Below are 17,716 nucleotides of genomic sequence, written 5' to 3' on the forward strand. Positions count from 1 at the left end.
GCACCTCGGGACAGTGGGCCATACTCTCATCTGAACTCAAGACTTCACCTCGTGCACCACTCCGGCACCTCGGCCCCAGGTCGTGCAACTGTAAAAACGTGCCTGACAGGTCCGTACTCTGAGACAGCATGCTTGACTGATCAGGGTCAGACAAATGATAATCACACTGTAATGGCCATCTGCTACCGCCATCTTAGTTGTTGTAGGGACGGCCCTGACAAAGAGGACAGTGGCGATTATGTTTGCCCCCCACAAAGGTGGTTACACCTAACCTGGCAGAAGCTTGGGAGTGAGTGCACCAGGTGGTTATAAAAGACCTTCTTCCCCCAAGAAAAGAGGTATGCGATATTCGTGCTTTTTGGTCTTAAAATCCCTTATTTTCCTTGCCTTCTCAAGAGTATTAACTTGAGCTTCGGAGTATTCTCCCTAGAAATCTCTTATTTCTTCCTTGTTTCAGGCATCTTCAGCTCCATCAAAGGCAAGGTTACTGGCAACTAAGACCGACCGGATCGTGCATCATCAATTGGCGCCGTCTATGGAAACGCTTCAAAAGGCCTCCCCCAACCTTAACTCTCTTCCAAAGAAAACTTAGCATTCATGGCTTCCTCTGGTAGTGACAGACGTAATGCCGACCTGAATGTTGTAGGGGAACACCCTCAGCCCGCCACTGTATGCATAGGACAGTTCACCGTTCCCCTCTCGGCGAACGAAACCCCTAGCCCAAATGCGCCACGAATAGTGGCGCCTGTGAATGTTCCCCTTCCCCCCTCTATTGAGACAACCTTCGTCGAACCGACCGTTGTCCCTCTGGCGATCAGCCAGAACCAGCTTGATGACTTGATGCAATGCATGCGGGCCATGCAAGCCCAAATGCAGCAATTTCAACAACACCAACTCCATCAGTAGCAAGTACTACACCACATTTCTCAATACCACTACCAACAACAATTCTCCCAACTGCCTCAGAACCAGCCACAACTCCCACCTCGGCACCCTGTTGTCAGGCAAGTCAAGCCCTCTCCTCAGGGCAGGTGCCTTCATTGAGGGGAAGCTTCCCAGGCTCAGAACCCCTCCAGAAGCCAGGCCTCATCCCCTGGCAGGAGGGAAAGACTAACTACCCCCGCTTCGCAGCTTGTCAGCGGATCGAGAACCTCCCAGCCAATCAACTCAGCACTACCTCGACGCTCTAAGTTTTGTCTCCCGCTCGCGAAGAACCAATTCGGCGCCCTGGCAGCAGACTACCACCAGCAGTCCGAGCTCATTGAGCTTGGCAACACTGAAGCAAGCAGCGCCATTACTAGACCTTCCAAACAGCAACGGAGGTGCCGATGAAGTCGCTGAACTACCACCCGCGTCCTGCCCGAGCTTCGAGGTAAAGAAGAAGCAAGCTCAGACGAGGTAAAGGTTGCTCCTATTCTTTCAGTCCCTTCCCCCTATCATCAGAACTCCTCATTGTCCCCATGCCCAAAGATTTCAAACTCCCCCCACTAGACAAATCTAATGGGTCCTTCGACCCAGTGATCATGTTGATGCTTTCTAGTCCCAGATGCACCTAGTGAGGGCCAGTGAGTCTTGCGTGCGTGTGACCTTCACTACCACCATCAGGGGAGTGGCCCGCACCTGGTATAGAAACCTGGCCCCCGGCCCGCACCTTCAGGGGAGTCACCAGCAAGCGGTGCCCCCGAACCGAGGAGAGCCTCCTCAGGATAGTCCAGAAGGAAGGAGAGTCCATCCGGGGCTATATCAAGTGGTTCAACAATGCGTGCTTACAGATACCGCGCCTAGACCCCGCAGTACAGCTCACGGCAGCCAAGAGGGGTGTGCGCACAAGGAATTCAAATGACACATGGTGGTCAGCCAGCCCGCGACCATAGCTGAATTCTTCAAACTCGCGGACAGATTCATAAGAACGGAGGAGGAGATCAACCAAAGAATTGAGGGCAGGTTTGAAAAAAGGAAGAGGGAAGGCAAACCTCCCAACTAAGATGACAGGAGGAAGAAAGACTCAGCTCGGGGGGCGAAGTCGAGCCAGCCGTTCCGAGCTCCCATGGCAGATCCGGCGGACTACATGCCCTTGAACGCGAAGCGGGCAGAGATTTTAATGACGATCAAGGACGCCCCGTACGTGAAGTGGCCACCTAGTCTAAAAGGGAACCCGAATGAGAGGAATAAAAATTTGTACTGCAGCTTTCATAGAGACCATAGTCATAGCACCTAAGATCGCAAGAATCTCCGCGATGAGATAGAGGAACTTATCCGTCGCGGGTACCTAAAAAATTTTGTACAGCATAGTAATAATAATAATAATAATAATAATAATAATAATAATAATAATAATAATAATAATAAGGCAAGTCAATAGGGGGAGCACAACAGAGACGCCCCCGAATCTAGCAACCAGCCAACAAAACAGTCACAAAAGCAGCCCCCGGAGGAAAGGCCAGTTCGGGGAACGATCCATATGATCATTTGAGGATCGATTGTAGCATGATGCACCTCGGCAGCAGCTCAAGCATCAACCTGTGAAGCCGCCAGAGAAGAACAAAATCCCCCAAAGCGGTCGAGGATGGAAGACCCCATATTCTGCACCGATGACGATGCGCGCGGGGTTCACTACCCCCACGACGACGCGCTTGTCATAAAGGTAAAGATCAATGACTTCGAAGTCCGGTGCGTACTCGTTGACTCCGGCAATTCGGTAGACATCCTTTTCAAAGCGACCTTCGACAAACTCCAATTCCAAGAGAGTGACTTGAAGCTCGCGAACACCCCGTTGGTCGGCTTCAGCGGAGAGAAGGTCAGACCCATGGGAAAGGTCATAGTCCCTGTGGAAGTCGGCACGTGGCATAGCACGGTAAGACTCAAGCACAACTTCTTGGTGGTTGCGACTCCCTCTCCATACAATGCCATAGTAGGTCGACCAATCACCCATGCTTTAAGGGCTATGGTGTCCACCTACTATTTAGCCATGAAGTTCCCCAGGACTTCGGCATTGGGGTAGTGTGGGGCGACCAGCTCGAGTCCCGCAAGTGCTACGTCGCCGCCCTCAAGGGAAAGGCCAAGGTGACCAGCGACCTCGAGCTAGAGCGACCCGTGGAATAGAACGATGAGCGAGCTGCGCCCACGGAGGGGACTGTTCCCATCCCTGCCTCGGCAGAGGACCCAACCAGATCACTTCAGGTCGGTGCATCCTGGAGGAGCCCTTGCGGTCCAAACTGTATGCTTCTTACTCAATAACTTAGACGTTTTCGCTTGGTCCGCGGCAGAAATGCCCGGCATAGACCCTAACCTTATAACTCACAAACTCAATACTGATCATATAGTTAGGCCCATTAGACAGAAGAAACGCAACCTAGCCCCAGAACGATGGAGGGAGGTCGATGAGGAGGTCGAGAAGCTCCTTGCAGCAGACTTCATAAGGGAAGCTCATTACCCGAGCTGGGTAGCCAATCCCGTTCTAGTAAAAAAGACAAATGGCAAGTGGTGCATGTGCCTCAACTACACCGACTTGAACCTAGCTTGCCCGAAAGATTGCTTACCCCTCCCTAGAATCGACCACCTAGTGGACGCGACCTCGGGGCACGAGTTGCTAAGCTTCCTGGATGCATACTCAGGTTACAACCAAATTAGGATGGACCTGGCCGACGAGGAAAAAACCGCCTTCATAACCGAGTTCGGCCTATACCGCTACAAGGTTATGCCCTTCAGACTGAAAAATGCTGGGGCAACCTTTCAAAGGCTTGTGAATAAGCTGTTTCAACCTTTAATTGGTACTAAGATAGAATGTTATGTAGACAACATGGTCGTCAAGACACAATTTTCGCATGAATTAATACAAGATTTGCATTTTGTCTTCCAAATTCTGTGCCAATTTAGCATGAAACTAAACCCAAACAAGTGTATCTTCGGTGTCACCTCGGGTAAGTTCCTAGGGTACATTGTCAACCGGCGCGGTATTGAGGCCAATCCGGACAAAATAAAGGCCATCCTAGATATGAGACCGCCCCAAAAAGTAAAAGAGATTCAAAGGTTGAACGGGAGAATAGCCGCTCTGAGTCATTTTATGTCCAAATCGACAGACCGCTGCTTGCCCTTCTTCAAGGCAATGAAAAGCAAAGGGTTCGAATGGAACCCAAGATGCCAGCTCGCGTTTAATGAACTCAAAAGATATCTCGCCACTATCCCAGTTTTGACCCAGCCCAAAGAGGGTGATGTCCTAGAACTATATCTTTCAGCAAGCAACGAAGTGGTCAGTTCAATACTGTAGTAGATCGGGTTCGACGACCTATCTACTATGTTAGTAAAGTGTTGTAGGGAGTAGAGACAAGATATCCAAAAATAGAAAAGCTGGCCTATGCGCTGGTCCTTGCGGTCCGCAAACTCCGCCCGTACTTCCAAGCCCATACCATTATCATTCTCACTAACAAACCCTTGAGGCAAGTATTGCATAGGCCCGAGGTCTCCAGTCGATTGATGAAGTGGGCCATCGAGCTCAATGAGTACGACCTTCAATACAAGCCACGAACTGCCATCAAAGCCCAAGCCTTGGCGGACTTTGTTGCGGAATGCACATTCAGCTCTGAAGTCCCTAGCCCGGTTGAGCACGGGGCCCCCAGTTCGGGTGAGCTCGGTGCTCCCAGGCCAATTGAGTCAGAGCACCGTGAGGTTGCACCTAGTTCGATATCTCTCCTGGTTAGGCCAAGCGCGAACTGGGATGAAGAACCTTGGATCCTTCACGTAGATGGCTCCTCAAATCAGCAGGGCAGCGGAGCCGGTGTAGTTCTTCACAGCCCGAGTGGCACAAAACTGGAGCACACACTATGCTTCGAGTTCGTGGCATCCAACAATGATGCAGAATACGAGGCGTTGATTGCCGGGCTAGCCCTGGCACAAGAGGTAAAAGCAAAACACATAGTTATTTGCTACGATTCCCAACTTGTGATCAACCAGGTTACAGGCGAATACGAAGCCTACATACCGATTATGATCGCCTACTTAGCAAAAGTAAAGGAGGCTTTACTTAACTTCCAATCACACTTCATCAGGCAAATCCCGAGGTCAGAGAACGCTGAGGCCGATGCCCTATCCCGGTTAGCCAGCACCAGTGACAACACCATTAGAACTGTGTACATAGAGGACTTACGTCGGCCTAGCATTCTCGAGGGGGCAGAGAATGTCATTCCTGTCGCCCAAGCAGAGCTGAGCTGGATCGATCCGCTTGCAAGCTTCCTGCTACATGGAACCCTCCCCGCAGACCGCAACGCCGCCAGTAGGGTAGAGTACCAGGTAGCCAAATACGTCATAATAGACGGACGGTTGTACCAAAGATCCTACACGCTCCCCTACCTACACTACTTGTGACCTCTCAAAGCCGAGCTTGTACTCCACGACATTCATGAAGGCCTATGTGGCAGACACCTGGGGGGCAAGGCCCTCGCCCAAAAAGCACTACGACAAGGGTACTATTGGCCAACAATGAAAGCAGACGTTGTTGAGTTAGTCAGGAAATGTGATAAGTGCTAGAAGCATGCCAATATTCACCACCAACCCGCCACCGACTTCAAGTATCTCACCAGCCCATGGCCCTTTGCGCAATGGGGCATCGATCTACTCGGGCCATTCCCGCCAGCAACGGGTGGGAGAAAGTTCCTAGTAGTGGCGGTAGATTACTTCACAAAGTGGGTTGAAGTTGAACCTCTCGTAATAATCACAGCTCGAAACGTCCAGAACTTCTTCTAGAAGAACATAGTGTGCCGCTTCGGGCTACCTCGGATACTGATTTCCGACAATTGCAAGCAGTTCGAAGACATCAAATTCCAAGAATGGTGCCAAGACATGGGGGTCCAGCAAAACTTCACGTCGGTCACGCACCCACAAGCAAACGGTCAGACAGAAGTCACGAACAGAGCTATTCTCCATGGACTAAAGGTTAGGCTAAACCGAGCTAAAGGGTTATGGGTGGACGAGCTACCCAGCGTTCTATGGGCATACCGAACTATAGAGAAAACCGCCACCAGAGAAACTCCCTTCAACCTCACATATGGCACGGAGGCAATCATCCCAATCGAAATCGAAATCCCCTCACTTCGATTGGAAGCAAACAACGACAATACCAATAATGACGAGCTACGTACCAACCTCGACCTGCTCAACGAGGTGAGTGACCTCGCATACATCAGGACCGCAGTGTACCGGCAAAGGGCAGCTTTGTACTACAATTCCAGAGTCAAGAAGCGAAACTTCCGCATCGGCAATCTGGTTCTCCGCAAGGTCATGGTACCTGAGCCCGGTGTTGGCAAACTCGGGTCGAACTGGGAAGGACCCTACCGAGTAAAGAGAGCACTCGAAGAAGCGTATGAGCTCGAGACCCTGGAGGGTAGGCAAATACCCCGAGCATGGAACATCGTCAACCTAAGGCGATACTACCTGTAAGTTACCGAATTGGGTGGATTGTGAGCCACTCCGAACTGGACGAAACACGCCACGGGGCAAATCCACCCATCAGTCCGTGAACTCCCCGCATCGGGTCAAAACCCCGGGCATGGAGAGTGGGGGCCAATTGATGGAGGTAGATTTGGCCCGACCCCTTGGCTGTGCGACACGTGGAAGAAACCCGGTGTGACTTGGCAGGAACGCTAGCTCGACACAGTGACATAGCAACAACCATATTCCAAGAAGAGGCCTGAGCTCCCCAAAAGGAACCCACACTTCCCGAGAGGTGAAACCCGAGCTCTCTCTAAGAACCCCGAGGCAAACAAGGAAACCTGCGAGGGGCAAAGCCCGGACTAGCCCACCTCGAGTCAGTCCGGGCCACACCCTGGCACCTCGGGACAGTGGGTCATACTCTCATCTGAACTCAAGACTTCACCTTGTGCACCACTCCGACACCTCGGCCCCAGGTCGTGCAATTGTTAAAACGTGCCTGACAAGTCCGTACTCTGAGACAGCACGCCTGACTGGTCAGGATCAGACATATGATAATCACACTATAACGGCCACCTACTACCGTCATCTCAGTTGTTGCAGGGATGACCCTAATAGAAAGGACAGTGGCGGTTATGTCTACCCCCCATAGAGGCGGTTACACCTGACCTAGCAGAAGCTTGGGAGTGAGTGCACCAAGAGGTTATAAAAGACCTTCTTCCCCCAAGAAAAGAGGTATGCGATATTTGTGCTTTCTGGTCTTAAAATCCCTTATTTTCCTTGCCTTCTCAAGAGTATTAACTTGAGCTTCAGAGTATTCCCACCGGGTTCCTCCTCGGAAATCTCTTATTTCTTCCTTGTTTCAGGCATCTTCAGCTCCATCAAAGGCAAGGTTACCGATAGCTAAGACCGAACGGATCGTGCATCATCAGTATTTATAATAGAGCTAGTGGCAATTTTGAAATTTTGGGGTTTTGAGGGGTACTTTGTATTTTTGAGAAAATGGGTCAAATGGGGTCTTCTGGTTCAATGGTGGGGATTTTTGGGCAAAATGGTCTCGGATCAGAAAGATTTGAAATGGGCTTGATTCGATTAATCTAGGGGCTCAAAATGGAATCTTTGTGTGATCGAGGAGCAAACAAGGTTTGTTTTAGATGAAATTTCATAGGGTAGGGTTTTCGGACATTTTTAGTTGATTGGTAGGGTAAAATTGTGGGAATTTGGGTCAACAAAATTATCCAAAATGAAATCTTGGTTTAATGGAATGACAAATGGGGGAATTCGGGGTTGAAACTTTATGGGCAGGTGTTTTGATGTAACTGGAGTTTAACAATGTGGTTTGATTGGTTTGGATATGTTAAGATCAAGGGAATCTTGGCCTGAATGTTTAGGCTAACAAGAGGCATCAAAATAGAATCTTTGCTTGATGAAGGCGTAAACGGAGGAATCTTGAGCTGAAATTTTATGGATAGGTATTTTGGGAGGTCCGGCGTCTGATCGTGGTGTCAGACATGATGATTGAGGTGTAAGTGGGAGTCGATGGGGGCCATCAGATAGGTATCAAGTAGGTTTAACAGTGGATTTAGGGGCTTTTGAGCTGAAATTTGGGATTTTTAGGTTTTTGGGTGTTTTAGAAGGATCAAAAGGGTGTGATCGAGAATTTGGGGTGAGTTGAAGTCTTGGTGACGAACCGAACAAAAATCGGGTGCTGACATCTAGTAAGAGTGATTCTTAACTGAAGAAAGAAGGCTACAATGGACTTATGGATAGGGTATGGTGGTTACATAGTTGATGAAAACTAAAGAGAAATTCATACCTTCATGGTTTGTCTCGTCAATCATTACATAATCCATTAGTATATATCAAAATAAGGATGGCCATGTCAAATAACCTCTCTTCTTTCTCCATTGCCCCATTCTCGGTTTCTCCTCAAGTCATCCTCTCACACTCTCTCTTGCCTCCTCATTCAGATATTTCCTACTCCAATTGGACCACGTCATCCTTCTCTCATAAAATCACATTGTAATATAATGGGGAAGTTGCTAAGACATGGAACTTACCAACTGATGCATAGGCCTAATGGACAATTGTTGATTTGTGTTCTTCTAGCTTTTGATGGAGAAACCATCATGGGGTTTGTACCCTAGTAATGCATGCCTACCTCCACTTGGCTCTCTATGTTGCCCATCAGCCAGCCGATATACTCACCAAAGCACTCCCTGGTCCTAGCTTCACTCTACTGCATACCAAGTTGAACGTGGGTCCCCCACCTTCAACTTGAAGGGGATGTGTGTAAACCGATATTCATTGCAACTGTTTGAGATAAACTCAAACTCTATCACCAACTGTTGTATTTATCCCTTATCTATCTTTGTATTTATCTCTTACTTTCTTTATATTTATCACCTTAGTATTGTACTCTGTATAAATTATCTTATACTCCTCACACAGAGTACAATTAAAGAAACTGTTTCTCTCACTCTTCCAGAGAAGTTAATATGATGTTTTTTTGGGATATTTTAGTAAGTGTACATTTGGTATTTAAAAAAAAAAATTACTGCATTACATCAGTTTTTTTTGTTCAAAAAAGTTAATGAAAGGGAAGTATTTGCACCTTTTTCAAAACTATAAGGGTAATTTTTGTTTGGGAGAAAACATAGGGGAGGTTAATAGGATTGTTAGGAAATTGGAGAGGTTTTTATATTTTTTTCTTTTCACCAAACATAGTTTGTGACAAGATCTCCTTGACGCACAAGCCTTTGTACAAAATCTATAAAACAGTCATAAGGCTAGTTATATTGTATGGAGCAAAGTGTTGTATAGTCAAGAAACAACAATTCAAAAAGTGAATGTGGCAGAAATGCATATGCTGATGCATGCGGATAAATTAAAAAGGATAGGATAAAAAAATGAAGTCATTTATAAAAAGTTGTGATAACTTGGCAAGAGAAACAGTTAGGAATAAGAGGGCGTTCTTTTTTCGGATTTTGAGAGGGGGAAGTTTGTCAATGGGATTTTGGTTCCCATTGACCAAGAATCCCATGTTCTTTTTTCAGATTTATGTGGGACCAAGGAAAGTTTATTTTCCTGGGTATGATATCCATCTCCTAGGTGGGTAAATAACTTTCCCACCTAGGGGGAAAGTTGCCAACACTTGAATGGGACAAAAATGCCCTTTTTAATAATGGATTTTTATGGATAAAATGGTCATTGCCTTATTTTCATGAAAAATAAAAGAATATGGGTAAATGCACTTACCCAGGTAAGTGTTTCCCAAAAAAAAAAACTTACTTAGATAACTACATTTACCCGGATAAGTAATTTACCAAAAAACAAACGGGGCCTAAAATTAATCAATCGTGACTAATCCAATCCAGTGAAATTAGATTTCTAATTCCAATGCGTATCCAATAAGCTAATCAAATTGGATTGGATTAAAGCCTCAAACTAATATCAATATCCCGTTTGGAGCTTTTGTCATAAGAAGGGGAAAGAGAACACATATGATAGCCAGATCATTTCTAACCCAGGCTGGGCCTCTCTAAGTTTGGATTTGATTGAACACTTCAAGCCATCTAACGGATTACATTCATTTGGTATAATTCACACCTTAGAATCACAAATCGGTTTGGATTCAAACACTAAAGATTGGATAACTATTGGATTGAACTTGGGTTGAATTTAACAAGCCTAGAAATAACTTGGCTTTCTTTGTATCCTTATCCATACAAAAAATCTAGATATTTATTTCAGGCTACGATATAATTTGGCTGGGAAAAGATCTAAACAGGTCCAGCCCAACTTCAAGCCTTGAAATTCAAATCGAGCCCAAAACAACTCCAACACGATCAAAGATTGGGTTGGAGCTGTCTCACCCAGTATTCTGTTACAATGTAAATGATTTTTACATGCAAAGTTTATTAAAACACACACATTACTCTGCTAATATTCTATTCAAGATGTTTGATAAACATGCAGCATTGTCCAAGCTAAGGATTGATTCTTTGAAGGCATTAGATATGTCTGTGAAGGCATTGTCTAAGGCTGTGTTTGATTTGATGGAAAATAAGAGAGAAACAAAAAGCTGAACCCCAAACATAGCCTAAGTGACAAGTGCTTAGCTTGAAAGCTATGAAAGTATGAATTACATTAAAAGGCTATCATCTAATTAACAAGGAAACTGTCTAGACAAAAAAATTGTATTTATTTATATTGATTTATTTTATTAGTATGTATTCTAATGCATATATTTTATAATATACCAATGTTTTATTGTTGAATCCTAAAAGGTCTTACTGAAGAGGGTCCTTTAATAAACCAAAGGATGTATGATCCATACTTCAATGTTTAGTTGACCAGGGATAACCCGCTGACTGGTTGAAGTTGGGTAGGACTGCAAATTCCATCAGCTTGTCCAAATTCAAATTGCTTAAGGGTGATCCACAATCCATTTAATACAATTGATTTCAAATTGTAGTTTTACCAATAAGCCACAGGTTCAAATTGCATATAAGTTTATTTTCAATTCATTTAATTTATAAAAATCAGTCTATCTTTTTATTATACATAATGCCAAATTTGATTTGAATCTAACGAAGAAAATATGATTCTAGTTATATTCAATTCAATCCAATCTAGTTGCAGCCCGAAAATTATGAGCAAGGTTTAGCCAAAAGCCTTGACTATGTTAAACAGTTTTGTATGCCCTTAACTTCAACCAAAATTGATGTACTTTATGAGTTTATTGTAAATGAATAAAAGTGCACATTTGATTCATGTTCCCTTGGTATGTTTCTGTGTAATACCCTTAAACTGGACACTTATTGAGACTCGTGTTAGTTTAGAATGTTCACAGCCAGTGGGTCGGTCTGGGGAGACCTATCCTGACAAGGCTAGCACTGTGGTGCCACCAAGTCGGTTGGGGTGGCTTGTCTCAGCTACCGGGGTGAGACCCTAGGCACATACAGTGTGGGATTAATTGAATCTTTGAACTGGACCAGATTTCTAGTATTGCCCTAGACCTTGGAGATTGATGGGCAAAACTGAAAAGTTACACCCGACCCCTAGACTCGATTATGATACTACACTAGGTGTCGGATCGGGCTGTCTTTGATGTACTAATCAGTGAGATCCTTAGCGGGGGTCAAAACCTGGGTATGTTGGGACAATCCGAGAATTCATCTGAGTGGGTGATCATAGTGACAGGATCAGCCCCTTTGTCGGACAAAGGTAATGATCGGGGATGTGCTCTCACTGTTGGAAATCAAGACTGCCGGCAGCCGATTTCAACCGTTGAAATTTGTTTTGCAAAGTATATTTTATATGAAATATAAAAGTATATATATTATGGTTTCTAAAATGTTTGCAAAAGGTTTTAATTCCCGGGATCCATATAAGTGGAGAGTGCAACACTGTTCCTTGCAGCCGAGGGAGAGGTCCTCTCTTGTCGGGCAGTGTATGATCATTATGGGCTGAGAGGTTAAGTGTAAGACCATTGAGGATAATACCTAATGGGCTAATACCTAATGGGCTAATCTTGCATCTGCCCACAGTCCCTGGGTGTTACAAGGTGGCTTGGCCCAGGGACCACTTAGGGTAAGTGTTGGGCCCATAGAGCCCATTCGATGGGTTTCAGGGGGTGCACTGTCTTTAACAGTGTATTCGACCAGGCCTTGTAACAAAGGCTGGGCCGAACCCATGTGGCTGATGTGTAGATCAATGCTTGGGTCCCACGCCATACAAGGAAGCTCAACTGGGCAGCAGTTAGGAAGGTTGAGTGAGCACATAAGCTTAATGGGCCTAAAGCCCATTTTGAACTGGGCTATTTATTTAGTTAATTAAAGGGGCGAATTCTGAGATAGATTAGCAGATAGGATAGGGTCTTAACCCTATCCACTCAGAGAGTCCATTCAGATCTAGAAACCTCCTAATGGGATTAGGATAAAGCTAATCTAATCTGCAGATAAGATAAGGGTTTATCCTTATCACTAGAAGAGAAGGCTGATCCAAATATGATTTGGATAAGCACCTCCTAATGGGATTAGGAGCTGATTTTTTTCAAGGTAACAAAAAGAATGAGGGGGCGGCAGCCTTGAGAGAGACCAAGAAACACATCAGATCCTCTTTAGTGCTGAAATCAAGAAGAGAGAATTCTACACCCTGCGAATACTCTCTTGCCGCCTCCCTGCTCTTGCCGCCCTGTTTGCTAGTTCGATCTCTAGCTGTGGGAGAAGTCAAGATTGGATCTTGACATCAGTTCTTTGAGAAAGGATTGAAAAGGAAGCTGTGCTCACGTTCCATCCTGTTGTTTCTTGCGAAGGACAGAGTTCTTGGGGAAGAACACTGCTGATTCTGCTCCATCCTGCACTGCGCCATCTTCAGTGGGAGCAGTCTTTAGATCCTTCATTGGGCGTGAACACCTTTGTTGGGAGATATTATTTCTCCGTATCAGGTATTATTCTCTCCCATTCTTTTTGGTTCAGATCTGGTTCAGTTTAAGGTTCAAGATTGATCCTTGAAAATATGATTTTCTAAATAGGGAATGTGATTTCCAGTTGAAGGGAGAGAAAATTTTTTGAAATTCGCCCCTTATTCCGCAATCTTTGGGCGTCCATGGGATGGATCTCTCATCCTTTCAGGTTATTCACTGGGCTGTGGAACCAATGATGAGGTTCCATGCCAATAATAAAGTATATGTGGCCCGTACCTTTTAAAGTAGGGCCCATAAATTTATTATTGCATGGAATCTCATCATTAGTTTCACAGTCCGCTAAATAGTCAAAGTGTTCAACTAATCCGAATTTCAAAATTATTGGGGTTGGAGTGAACTGCACCACCTTATCTAATATATAAACTTTTACAACACTCAAAAAGGTTCAAGCTATGGCCTGATGCTTACTTTGCTTTGTATAAGCTTGATTTTTTTTTTAATAGAACCAAAAGGGGCTACACAAATTAGGGGTAGCACGTCCCCAAAAGTCACAACAACAGATATCATTTAAATCCCTAGGAATGAAACTATTGCAGACTTCTTTAGAATGTGCATGATTAGCAAGCCAATCTATAGCCATATTCCCCTTTTTGAAGACATGTTGGTAGCCCACCATTTCTTGAAGCATCTCAAACAGCAACCTACAACCATCATTAATCGGCTTCACTCTCCATGGGGGGTTGGTAGCACCCTTCAGATAGTCAATCACCAGCTTAGAATCATCCTCAATGATAATAGACCTGTTAGTCAAATTAAGAGCAACATTGTGAGCTTCCCACACAGCCCATGTCTCTGCCACATTGACAATAGACATGCCTAATTTAAAAGCCTCGAAATCCAATATTCGGCCCATATGGGTCTCTAATTATACAAGTTATCGAGTAGTTCCCATTAATACAAGAGGCATCAAAGTTGACTTTAATGACCTCAAATCCAGGACTTGACCAACTAAGAGGAATAATTTATCTTCTCCTCTGATCAATTACATCCCTTTCCTTACTAATTTATATCTCCTCCCAGGAATTTTGTGCTCTCTCAATAATAATGGGAGGAGCCACATTTCTTTTGTTAAAAATCCCATCATTACGGTTTTTCCAAAGTTGCCAGAGAATGAAATAAATTTATCCTTTCTATAAGGGCAATTAATTGATCCCCCACCTTCATTACAGAACCATTCAGGTCACTAAGAACCTTAACTGGGTCTCTAGTACCCAACCAAAATTGTTTGGCAACCAGACAATTTATAAAGATATGGTCCATGTCTTCTTTATCCCCACAAATCTTAAAGGACCCATCAATATCCATCCCTCTTGTAATTAACATTTTCTTAGTAGGGAGTTTATTATTGAGAAGCAGGTAAAGGAAAAAGTTGTATTTTGGAAGGGCTTTCAAACCCCATATTTTGTTTGTTCCATTCATACATCTCACGCCATGTCCATGCATTAAACATGCATCATTATATTTCGATAAGCTTGATTTGGATTGTCCTTAGGATTTATACAATTTCATTTGCATCAGTTTACTGTATCAATCGTGAAAATGATATGAAACTACAAATACTTAGTTTTCAGACCCTAAATACTAGCACCGACCTTGGGGTTCAATTTATAAACCTGTATGAAAAAATTCAGGATGACTGAAAAAAACCCGCCCGTGGGTTGGTAAAGGTGGATGATGGGGTTGCCTCTATCGCAAAGGCTGGAGTCGGTGTGGTGATTAGAGATGATCATAGTCATCCAGCTGCACATATGGAATATCAATTGTATTGTGGTCACTGATATTCTCAATATGCAACTGGCTGGGTGTGGCCAGAAATGTATTGTGGTCAGCAGATCTGAACTGTGGGTCTGCTGACCATGTTCGTCCAGTCGCACATATGGAATACAAGTTGTATTATGGTTACTGATACTCACAACGTGCGGTGGGTTGGGTGTGGCCAGCAATATATTGTGGTCAGCAGATTTGAACTCCACAAGAGTTCATGTGGATTTGGGTGTGAAGCTGAAGTGTTTTATAAGGCCTGAAAGTGCCCGTGGATTTGGGCTTTACAGATGTTATAATTGAGGGTGCCACAGAGTTCATGTGGTTCATATTACCATATACTGTGCTCTGCATACAGACTGCAAGTATGATCATCCAGACACAAATGAATTGGCTGGATGCCGTGTGAACAGATTTGCTTGCAAGAGATTCAGGCCCATATTTGCTCTTCTTGTTCTAGTACATTTTGGTGGGCCTCCACCCCTTATGAAGGGCCCGGCCTGAGCCCAAGTGGGGAGGAGATGTGGTTTTAGCATATCAGTACCTGGTCAATGCAGAAGTTTGTGTTTGTCTATCTATCGGATGGTTTGGATTGGATTTTCATCCCTTCAAAAGGCCAATGATGAAAGGTCGTTAGATATCCATGACACTAAGCTTGCTGATGTGGTTGCCAACAGAACAAGAGATAAGGCTATTAGTCCGATTTGGAAAAGCATTACGAGGGTATTTTTATAACTTCGTTGGTAGCTACGGACCAATCACCATGCCCAATGGATGATGACACTACAGGAAATTGGATCCCTGCCAACGCTGGATCCATGTCATACGATTCATTTGGATAACAATCACATCGGTATGAGGTCAGGTTCAGGTTAGAGATGGGCCAGCCCAACATCCAATCCATTGGCATAATGGCATTGACCATCTACAAATGTATAGCAACATGGTCCACGTCACCTTACCTCTTCATTCTTCTCCCTCTCCATTGGGTTCCCTCTCTCTCTCTCCCTCCACAACTCATCTCTCATTTTCTGTAACAACCTAACTTTTCTCCTTAATTAGCTCAACATATGTTTTATCACCTCCTTCACTTCTATATCTAATTCCCCTCTATTCTCTCCTCTTTCCCATGAAATAGGGCCATAATTTATTAAAATTTTGTTTTCCAAATTAAACAATATTTATATATCTATAGATGTGATTTCAAGCAAAGAGAGGGGAATAAGGAAAATCCGATGTTTCCTATATATTCGTGGCATCTTCCATTTTTGTTAAATAATCTATTCTTAAATAATAATCTATTGTTATATAATCCATTAGCTATGAAAATTATTAAAAATTTTAGAAAATATTCTACCAAAAATTAAGAAATAATTATTTCAGAAATAATCCATTATTTAACAAATATTAAATAATATAATAATCTACCAAAAATTAATAAACAATCCATCGTTTAATAATTTTTGGTTATTAATAAATGTTCAAAATTTCAATGTTTAGCATAATTTACATTAATTATTTTAATTTAATAAATTCTGATTAAATTTTTACAATAATAATTTATTGATAAAAGATATTACTAATTGGCATAATTTACTAATTTCTATAAAATCAATAATTATAGTAAACAATTATCAAATTATTTAGGGAAACTATTAAACTAATAATCCATAATTATTTTTTAAATAAGTAATTAAAATAATAAAAAAATTAAAAAAATTAATCTATGAAAAATATTCTCTAAAACTATTTAAATAATAATCCACTATTATTATTCAACTAAATAATTATTAAAAAGTTTAGGAAAATTAAATTAGGAAATTAACCTATCAGAAATGGTTTCATAATTATTTAAGTAACAACCAATTATTATTGTTATTTCAATAAATAATTTAGGAAATTATTAAGTCTATCCACATTGACCATGCATAGTTTTACATTAATTAACAACAAATGGCTTAGTTTTAATTAAAATAATGTGATTTACCATAGTTACATTTACATTGATTAATAGTAGATAATATAGGCTTAAAAAGTAAATAATTTACATTAATTTATTGTTATTGTAAATAATTAATTTACTATACATTAAGACTAATCAATATCAATTTCAATATTTTTTGTAAATTATCATAAGATAATATAATTTATTGTTATTTAATTTACTATTGGTTAATAAGTTATAGAAAATCATTAGAACTGTAGGGATGGCAATTTTCCCAATAAAACTGGACCTGCCCCGCCTTGAATGGGGCAAGTTCTCTCAAATCTTAAATGGGGATGAGGTAGAGACCGGGTGGGGACAGGGAAAATATTTTTGCCCCAAATTAAGGATGGGGTTTCATATGATTCCTTGAATTTGATGGTAAATTAGTAAAATATCCGTAGACTTAATATTGGTTTTTAAAATATCTCAAAGTTTTTCTCATATTCTTATACTCCTATAGGATCCCATAATTTCATTTAGAAAATACCCTCAAATTGTCATATCCAATCCTTAAAATACCCCCAAATTTCCATAATCCTATGTGTAAAATATCCATAAATTAGATTTTTTAATGGTGCCTCACGGTGGGGAAAATTTGGGGATTCTCTATCTCTGACGAGGAATGGATGCCTCGCCATGAACCTCTCCGACCATTGGGGTCGGGGGGGGGGGGGATGGAGTAGATAGAGTGTCTTGACTTACAAGGGCGAGGGACAAGGAGGGGTGCCCCATCCCATGCATCACATGGTCCCCGCTAGTTGTAAATGTATAGCCTCAATAAGAGTACTGTTCACATGATGTACTAGGTCAAGTTCGATAGTCTTCTTCCAGTTAGTTAGGTTAGGTTAGCTAGGTTTGGGTGAGAGTGACTTTGGGTTGAGTCAGACTTGTATCAATGGGATCCAATGACATTCTTTATAGGGAGATTTTCTAAATGCACAACTGCAAGTGATTGTAAAGATGGTGTGAGGACTGAATCCGATCTCAGCTACATCTTGAATATTTTGCCTAAATTGTCAAAAACTCATCATGAGTTTTCAGCATTTCTCTTAAAC

This window comes from Nelumbo lutea, chromosome 4 (assembly GCF_056320005.1).
Source record: "Nelumbo lutea isolate HS-2025 chromosome 4, American lotus-T2T, whole genome shotgun sequence".
NCBI classification, from domain to species: Eukaryota; Viridiplantae; Streptophyta; class Magnoliopsida; order Proteales; family Nelumbonaceae; genus Nelumbo; species Nelumbo lutea.